Below are 10,197 nucleotides of genomic sequence, written 5' to 3' on the forward strand. Positions count from 1 at the left end.
AAACATCTAAGAACACAAATCAACATTCTACCATTTATTTTCATCAACTCAAGCTATCACATGAGATATAAGCAAAAACAAGTTTGAACATGAAGCTTTAAAGTCAGATTTCTCTCAGCACAAGCAACCAAAATGCACGATTCAAAGCTTAATGAAACCAGCAAAGTGAGATCTATTAGAAGCATGGCATAGTTTAGCAAAATAAGGAGGTCGAAATCTTACTTGTTCTTGAAGAAAATGGTGAAACAGTTGGGATTTGGTGATGTTGGCTCAAAACAGTTGCTCACCCAGCTTCCCAATGATGAATGCTTGAAGAAATTTTGCTCAAGAGTGCCTGGTTTTGCTTCCATCCCAATCTGCCATGAGTGAAGCTTGATGTAGCAGTCGTGTAAACAGGCCTTACAGTTGGTGTGTGAGGGTTGGAATCAGCTCAACAAGGGTGATGGATGATGGAGCAACCAAGGCCAGGTCGGGTCCTTGAGGTTTTTTGACAGAATTTTCAAGAATGGAAGAAGATGAGAATTTGAGAGAGTGAGAGTTCTGTTGGTTTTTGTTGGCTGCTAGGGTTTCTTTTTGGCAGAAAATGAACCTATATACTTCTGTTTATGGTTTTCTAATTGAATGCTAAACACAAATTAGTTTAATTGTAAGTTTTGCTAAATGACCACTTTGGCTTGAATGGTGAGGTGTAAGGGCTGTAGCACGAAAATGGGCTTTGTAACATGACCAAAATGCAATTTCAGAACATGTTTGAATGGCCAAATTGATTAGAAATGGTTATCTCAAAAATTCATTTTTGTACCACACTTGAAATAATTCATGTAAGTGAAAAAAAAAAGCCATTTTGATTTGTAATGTTTTGGTGCATGATGGTTGCATATTTGGAAAGAGGGGATCAAATGTGACTTGTTGCAAAAAACCCCACCCAATTTGGCCAAATGGTTTGAGAGATATGGCCTTTTGAAGTTCAAGAATTTTTGAAAATGAATTGATCATAACTTGCCAACCATACATGGGAATTGAGAGTTCTTGGACTTTTTGGAAATGGGAGAACAAGATCTTCAACTTTCATGTTGGGCAAAAATTCATTTGAAGCTTGTATCATGATGTAAGTTTGGGATCAAGAAGTTTCCATTTTTGGCAGGTTTCAATTACAGGTCCAGTTTCTATTTTTGGAAATTTCTGATCTGGCTTCAAATTCTTCCATGATGATGTTTGACATGTTATATGAAGACTATATGGACATGAATGAGACCTCTCAACCCAATTTCCACCATCAAATCACTGATTAAATGCACAGTTGACCAACAGTTGACTTTTAGGGTTTCTGGTGAACTGAGCCATGACTGATGACTTCTGAACATCCAATCCTTGACCAAAATACTTCAAAAGGACCCCTAGGTCATGTGAACATGTTGGACAAACCCTAGGGCCTTGGCTCAATGAGAATTGCACTTGCTTGCTTGATTGACTGATCTCCTGACCAGTTTGACCTAATTCTTCTGATGACTTGCACTTGAGGCAAAGGGGACAATGCAATGTTATGCAGTGGACCATGTTATGTTATGACCAAATATGAAAATGTATGTACAATGATAGGTGCAAATTTGAGGTGCTACAGCTGCCCCTATTCAGTCAGCTGGGAACCCGAACGGATGATAGCAACGGCTGTCAGACTTTCAGGGTAAACAGGGATTGAATACCAAGAACCGTAGAAATTTGCACTCTGCCGGATATGATACAGGAAGAACCACGTCATTTACCGATGACGCCTGCCATTGACAACTTCAGAAAAGCGAAACCATTTACTGATGGTTAGAAAACTGGTAACTTGATATTTACCGATATCAACTTCAGCAAGACCATTTACCGATGGCTGCTGCAAAGAAACTTGACATTTACCGATATCAACTTCAACTCGACCATTTACCGATGGCTACTGCAACTGGGAATCCGATATTTACCGATATCGAAGAAAACGGGGCCATTTACCGATGGCGGATAAAACTGGGCATTCAATATTTACCGATATCGAAGCATACAGGGCCATTTACCGATGGCGTCTCCACTTTGGGAGGAACAAAATCTTTGTGGTGTAATCAGACAAGACATTTACCGACGACTTCTGGGGATCTTGATTTTATCAACAAGGAAACAAAGCATGACCAGACATTTACCGATGACTGGGATGAGACTCGACGTTTACCGACATCGAAAGATGATGTTTACCGACATCCAAAAACGACCAGACATTTACCGATGACTGGGGAACACTTCACTAAGGGAAAAAACAAATATTTGCAACTGGAAACCAGATAGGACATTTACCGATGACTCTACTGGGGATCTCTAGCTGGGGATTATCAGACATTTACCGATGACTGCAGAAAAGACTCGATGTTTACCGACATCGAAAGATGATGTTTACCGACATCAAAAAAATGACCAGACATTTACCGATGACTGGGGAGAAAACCCGATGTTTACAGACACCGAAACAATGGTGTTTACCGACACCAAAAATGATGACCAGACATTTACCGATGACTGGGGAGAATACCCGATGTTTACAGACACCGAAACAATGGTGTTTACCGACACCAAACAAAGAAACACACGTGGGTGCTGGCATGACACTTACCGGTATCACAAGAACGTCATCTTAGATATGTCAAGGCAAGGTTGACCACTTGCTGGGGGTCTCACTGGGGAGAAACAAACTTTCTGTCACCAACGGGTGAGGTAATAAACTTCTGTGGGGATATCAATCCTGAATGCTGTCAAGAGCAACTGTAGCAGACTTGCTGTGCTGATGTTGAATGAAATGATCCGCCTCTGCCGGGGATACGGTCTGGTGAGGTTAACACATGAATGCATATGTTTGAATTTTTCTATGGCGTAATGCTCCATATTGAATGGGAATGCTACGCAGTTTGAGGATGCAATGATCACTACATGCAAGATGCAAAAATGATGAAAAACTCCGGCTGGGGAGCCAAAAATGATCGGGTACTCCAACTTTGCGGGGAGACTCTGCAGGGAGAGCAACGACTTCTCACTCATGTTGGAGAATAGCACTGCTGCTGGGGGGAAGGTAAACTCCGCTGGGGATATCCTTCAGTCCACAGATAGGATAAATGTTGGAGATAAATTTCAATGAACCTGCCTCACTCGGGGAGGAAATCGGCAAATACAGGCCTGCTGGGGATAGGCAATCCTTAAATCTGTTGGGGAATAGAAGGCACTATCCACAGACGTCTCCGCAGGGGAACATAGCTCTGATAGCTTCCAAACTTGCTTGGGGAAAATATGCTGCTGAGGAAACGTCCTCACAGATGCCAACCTGAAAAACAGCACAACAAAATGCCCCCAGGGGATACATGGACAAGATACGCTCAAGTGTCCTCAACATTCAAAATGATTTTCAAATGTTTTATCTTTTTGCACGTTATTGTGTAGCCTTCATGTTCTTATATGCAATGCTTATCAAAAATTCGGACATTTTTGCAAACAAAACAGTAAAAATAAAAACAAAAGAGCCATTTATCTGAATAACGACTTTTATTGATTGAAAATGCGCCTGAAAAGGCAAATACATTGGGAGGCAATTCCTAGAAAGAGGTAATTGCGCATAAAAGGAAAAATCTATCCTAATGGCAATGTGAACACGGCATCCACTATTTCCCAATTCTGTTATAACTCACAGATCATCAGTTTTCCTCCCAACTCCTTGCTTTCTGAGAAGAATGACTGGACGGATCACATCTTTCGAGATGGCAGACGACAAAGCTCGATGAAGTACAGACAACTCAGACTGTAGTCTTCGCTTTAATCCCTCTTTTGGCTGGATCGCCCTTTCGGGTTTTCAATCCACCGGGATACCCATTTTTGCCTAAGCCGCCCTTGCGGGTTTTCGACTTACCGGGTGTACAAATTCTTTTTTCATTTTATCCCTAATTTTTGCCCGAACCTTTTCTTTCTGTTTTTTTGGTTCGCCGGGATGCCCTTTTTTTTGCCTGGACTCTTTTTTTCCTTTTTGTCCAGCGGGTCAATTTATGCGAAGTATTTTTTGACTACATCTGAGTTAACAGGAGACGGAAAATCTTCACCATCCATAGTTGTAAGCATCAAGGCTCCACCGGAGAAGACCTTTTTCACAACATATGGACCTTCATAATTAGGAGTCCACTTGCCCCTGTTATCTGCACCGGGAGGGAGGATCCTCTTCAAAACTAGATCACCGATCTGATAGCTTCGAGGACGCACTTTCTGATCAAAGGCTCGCTTCATCCTTCTCTGATACAACTGTCCATGGCATACAGCTGCTAGCCGTCTCTCCTCGATAAGGCTCAACTCGTTAAACCTTGTTCGAATCCACTCGGCTTCGTCCAGCTTGACATCCAATAAAACTCTCAGAGAAGGAATCTCCACTTCAACAGGTAGGACAGCTTCCATACCATACACAAGGGAGTAAGGGGTTGCCCCGGTCGACGTACGTACTGAGGTACGGTACCCATGCAAAGCGAAAGGCAGCATCTCATGCCAATCCTTGTACGTAACGACCATCTTCTGCACAATCTTCTTGATATTCTTGTTTGCCGCTTCTACAGCACCATTCATCTTCGGTCTGTAAGGAGAAGAATTATGATGTTCAATCTTGAAATCTTTACAAAGCTCTTTCATCATCTTGTTATTGAGATTCGAACCATTGTCAGTGATGATTCTCTCAGGAACTCCATAACGACATATGATTTCTTTCTTGATGAACCGGGTAACCACTTGTTTGGTAACGTTAGCATAGGAAGCTGCTTCCACCCATTTGGTGAAATAGTCAATTGCTACCAAAATGAAGCGATGTCCATTCGAAGCACCCCACATGGCAAACGGCCAAGGCGAATTCATGACATTCAGAGGGCTTGGTGGTACATGCACCTTATCAGCATAAATTTGACACTTATGGCACTTCCGAGCATACTTGAAACAATCGGATTCCATAGTCATCCAGTAATAACCCGCTCTCAACAATTTCTTAGCCATTGCATGTCCGCCTGCATGAGTACCAAAGGAACCTTCATGAACTTCCTACATTAACATGTCCGCCTCGGGTCTGTCCACGCATCTGAGCAAGACCATGTCAAAGTTTCTCTTATACAGCACATCATCCTGATTCAAATAGAAGCTTCCAGCTAGCCTTCTCAGGGTTTTCTTGTCATTCTTCGACGCACCTTCAGGATACTCCTGAGTCCTGAGGAAGTTCTTGATGTCATAATACCACGGCTTCTCATCAATCACAACAGACTCGGCTGCAAACACATACGCAGGCCTCTCGAGTCGATTTACCGCAACATGTGGCACATGATTCCACCAATGAACTTTGATCATAGACGACAAAGTAGCCAAGGCATCAGCCATTTGATTCTCATCCCGGGGGACATGATACAACTTCACCTTCTTGAAGAACGTCAGTATTCTTCTGGTGTAATCTCTATACGGAATCAAATGCGGCTGGTTCGTATTCCAATCTCCGTTGACTTGATTGACCACTAGAGCGGAATCTCCAAATATGTCAAGAGTTTTGATCCTCAGATCAATGGCTTCTTCTATCCCCATGATACAGGCCGCATACTCAGCTTCGTTGTTGGTGACGTCAAACGTCAATCTGGCAGAAAAAGGTATATGAGCACCTTTGGGATTGATCAGCACCGCACCCACACCATTGCCGTTCATATTCACAACCCCATCAAACATCAGTGTCCATTTGTCATCCGGATCCGGTCCTTCCTCGACAAGAGGCTCTTCGCAATCTTTCATCTTAAGATACATGACGTCTTCATCAGGGAATTCAAACATCATAGGCTGATAATCTTCAATCGGTTGCTCGGCGAGGTAGTCTGACAGAACACTGCCTTTGATGGCCTTTTGTGACGTGTACTGAATATCATATTCTGTTAGAATCATCTGCCAACGAGCAACGCGTCCGGTGAGAGCCGGTTTCTCAAAGATGTACTTCACTGGATCCATCTTAGAAATCAATAAGGTAGTATGGTTCAACATATACTGCCTCAGTCGGCGAGCAGCCCAGGCCAAAGCACAGCAAGTTTTCTCGAGCAGTGAATATCTTGTTTCACAGTCGGTAAACTTTTTGCTAAGGTGGTATATGGCATGCTCTTTTCGACCAGACTCGTCATGTTGTCCCAATACACACCCCATCGAGTTCTCAGTCACTGACAGGTACATTATCAGAGATCTCCCTGGAACTGGAGGTATAAGGATTGGAGGTTTCTGTAAATACTCCTTTATCTTGTCAAAAGCTTTCTGACAGTCATCATTCCACCTGATTGCTTGATTCTTTCTTAGCAATTTGAAAATTGGTTCACACGTGGCAGTTAGGTGAGATATGAACCTTGCAATGTAGTTCAATCTCCCTAAAAACCCACGGACTTGCTTCTCCGTTTTTGGTTCAGGCATCTCTTGAATAGCTTTGACTTTTGCTGGATCAACCTCAATCCCTTTCTCACTGACAATGAAGCCTAAAAGCTTCCCTGATCTCACCCCAAACGTACACTTGTTCGGATTCAACCTCAGCTTGAACTTTCTCAAACGGTCAAACAGCTTCTGCAAATTAACCAGGTGCTCCTCTTCTGTCTGCGACTTCGCAATCATATCATCTACGTACACTTCAATTTCTTTGTGCATCATGTCATGAAAAAGAGTCGTCATTGCCCTCTGATAGGTAGCACCAGCATTCTTTAGCCCAAATGGCATCACCTTATAGCAGAACGTGCCCCAAGGTGTAATGAATGTCGTCTTTTCCATGTCCTCTGGCGCCATCTTGATCTGATTATATCCAGAGAAACCATCCATGAAAGAGAATACCGAGGATTGAGCCGTATTATCGACCAATACGTCAATGTGAGGTAATGGGAAATCATCTTTCGGACTCGCTCTATTCAAATCCCGGTAATCGACACACATTCTGACTTTACCATCCTTCTTCGGCACAGGAACGATGTTGGCCACCCATGGGGGATAACTCGTAACAGCCAAAAAACCTGCATCCCACTGCTTCTGAACCTCTTCCTTGATCTTAGTTGCCATATCAGGACTCGTTCTACGAAGCTTCTGCTTGACCGAAGGACACCCTTCTCTGAGAGGTAATCGATGCACCACAATATCTGTATCTAACCCAGGCATATCTTGATATGACCAGGCGAATATCTCCACATATTCTCTCAGCATCTCAATCAGCCTCCTCTTGACAGAGTCCTCTAAAGCAGCCCCAATCTGATTTCTCTTTTGGCGTCCTCAGTACCCAAATTAACAACCTCCAACTCCTCCTGATGAGGTTGGATGACCCTTTCCTCCTGCTTCAGCAATCTGACCAATTCTACAGGAAGTTCACAGTCTTCCTCACTCTCCTCTTCAGCTTGGTAGATGGGATTGTCGAAATCATACTGAGCCATAACAGAACTGTTCATAGTGAATGCCATAAGATCGCTTCTGCATGTTTAATGCTTTGTTTTAGAAAAAGAGTCCAATGAAGTCACAAAAAAACAAAAACATTGCCATTTTTATTGTTTTTTTTTTTGAAAAAAGATGAAAACAAAAAATAGAAAGACAGGGATCACAAAGTTTGATTGCAAAAAATGTCCTTCATTAATGATAATCATTAAAACATGATGAGGCCCTACAACGAATCACTACGCCTTGGGCAGATCGTAGGATTTTCATGCAAAATGACAAAACAACAGAAAATTACTCTGTCAGAAGAGTAACTTGAACCACTTCTTCAGCCGTCCAGTTGTTGATAGACCCCCCTGGTGCACACGGGCGAACCCAGTTGTCTAGATCGCAGTCACTGTCACAGTCTTCACTACCGGTTGCAGAGACGTCGCCATGATTCATCAGCCCAGCGCTGGTAAAGGTACTCGGACCCGCTTGACCATTCTGCTCTGCTTGGAGAGGCTCATAACCAACGCCAAATTTGTCTTCTTTGACAGGCAAGTCCACCATCTTGCCCCAGCCTTCAGCTTTGCCAGAATCAACAACCTCCTTAGCCTGCTTGTAAGAAGTAATTGAAGCACCTGGCTTCCTCTGCTCAGCGTACGCCACTTTCTCAAGAGCCACAGTCTCAAACGCCTGGCATAAGGTTTCGTGGATCTCGCCATCCACCTCAACATATTTGAACGAGGATAGATGACTCACCAGAATCTCTTCTTCACCGCACACGGTCACAATCTGACCGTTCCAGACATACTTGAGCTTTTGATGGAGAGTCGACGAGACTGCCCCTGCTGCATGAATCCATGGACGCCCCAATAAACAACTATAGGCGGGCTGGATGTCCATAACATAGAAGATGATATCGAATACCTCAGGACCTATCTTCGCAGGCAAGGTAACTTCCCCACACACAGAACGTTTGGAGCCGTCGAAAGCACGAATGATCAGGTCACTGGGAGTAAGCACAAACCCTTCCACATCAATCTTCTTCAGAATCTGCTTAGGCAGCACATTCAGCGACGACCCGGTGTCTACCAATACGTGAGACAACACTGCCCCCTTGCACTCCATGGTGATGTGCAAGGCTTTGTTATGGTTTCGCCCTTCAGGCGTTAAGTCCAGGTTGGTGAACCCTACACCATGCCTGGTGCTCACGTTGGCCATCACACCCTCCAGTTGATTGACAGAAATCTCCTGAGGCACGTAAGCCAGATTCAACATCTTCAGCAAGGCATTACGGTGTGCCTCAGAGCACAACAACAGTGAAAGTATAGAAATCTTGGACGGAGTTTGATTCAACTGATCTACAATCTTGTAGTCACTCTTCTTGATTATTTTCATAAACTCCTCCACGTCTTTCTCAAACGAGCCCTCAGGCGCCTCTTTCTGAACAGGTTCTTCCTCAACCACAGCCTGTTTGCCCTTTGACTTGGCAGAAGCCTCAGCATTAGCATCTCTCAAAGGTTGCGGTGCAAACAGGCGACCGCTTCTGGTAAAACCTTCTGAACCCCCTACATTGTCCACAGCCGGACCAACAGTTGCAGGAACTCTATTCGGTAAACCAATTGTCACTGGAGCTTGATTCACTGGTCTCGTCTGACTTTCAGCCCTTCTGTTACTGCGGTAAGCATTATCATACTTCCACGGCACGACTCTACTATTCTCAACAGCCCTTCTTCCAGACGCAACGATAGTAGTTGGAGCACTGATGGTTACAGGCACGGAAATGGTAACTAGGGTACCATTCGTTGCAGGTGCACTAACGACCCTTTGTCCACGTCCTTCAGACGGTTTAAAGTAAATGGTGATAGTTGACACTGTCCCACGATCTTTTACAGCCCTACTGAATTGCAAACAACCCTCATCCATCATACCCTGGATACCGGCCCTTAACTGGTCGCAACCATTCTCAGATTCTGCACAGCCCAAACAATCCTCATCACAGCCCGAGTAGACACCCCCATTCAGCAGACGGCCCTTCACAACTAGCAGAGAAGTCTGAACATCATCAACATTAACAACCAGATCTTCAGCTTCTTTCCCCTCAATATTGTTCACTCTATGCCCACCATGCTGAGGCATAGGGTTGTTTACGACGTTAGGCACTGGAGCGAAGTTGATCGCCTTAGCATCGATCAAATCTTGGACCTTGTGCTGGAGAGCCCGACACTTCTCAGTATGATGCCCTGGTGCCCCAGAGTGAAAGTCACAACGGACGTTGGCGTCGTACCCAGGAGGCAATACTGTAGGCGGAGCCATTGTACGCAACTCAACCAACCCCAACCTGAGTAGTTCGGGCAGCAGTTCGGCGTACGACATGGGTAGCGAATCAAAACGTCGATCAGGCATCCTTTGTCTGGGCTGATACGGACGTTGCTGTTGTTGTTGTTGTTGCGGTTGTTGAACTCTTTGTTGTTGTTGTTGACGAGGTTGAGGTGCCGGAATGGTTACTGCAGCAACTTGACGGTATTCACTTCTGCTCTGATCTCTGCGGTGTTGAACAGCATTAGTTTCACCCTCTCTTCGACGAGGTGCCCCAGCAAACGGCTTCTTAGAAGAAGAGGAACCAGCATCTTGGATCTTCCCAGTTTTAATCAAGCTCTCAGTCCTCTCTCCACAAATGACAACATCAGAAAAACTACCGAATGGGCAGCTCCCCATCCGGTCCATAAACACACCCTGAAGAGTACCGAT

This window comes from Lathyrus oleraceus, chromosome 5, assembly GCF_024323335.1.
Source record: "Lathyrus oleraceus cultivar Zhongwan6 chromosome 5, CAAS_Psat_ZW6_1.0, whole genome shotgun sequence".
Taxonomy (NCBI): domain Eukaryota; kingdom Viridiplantae; phylum Streptophyta; class Magnoliopsida; order Fabales; family Fabaceae; genus Lathyrus; species Lathyrus oleraceus.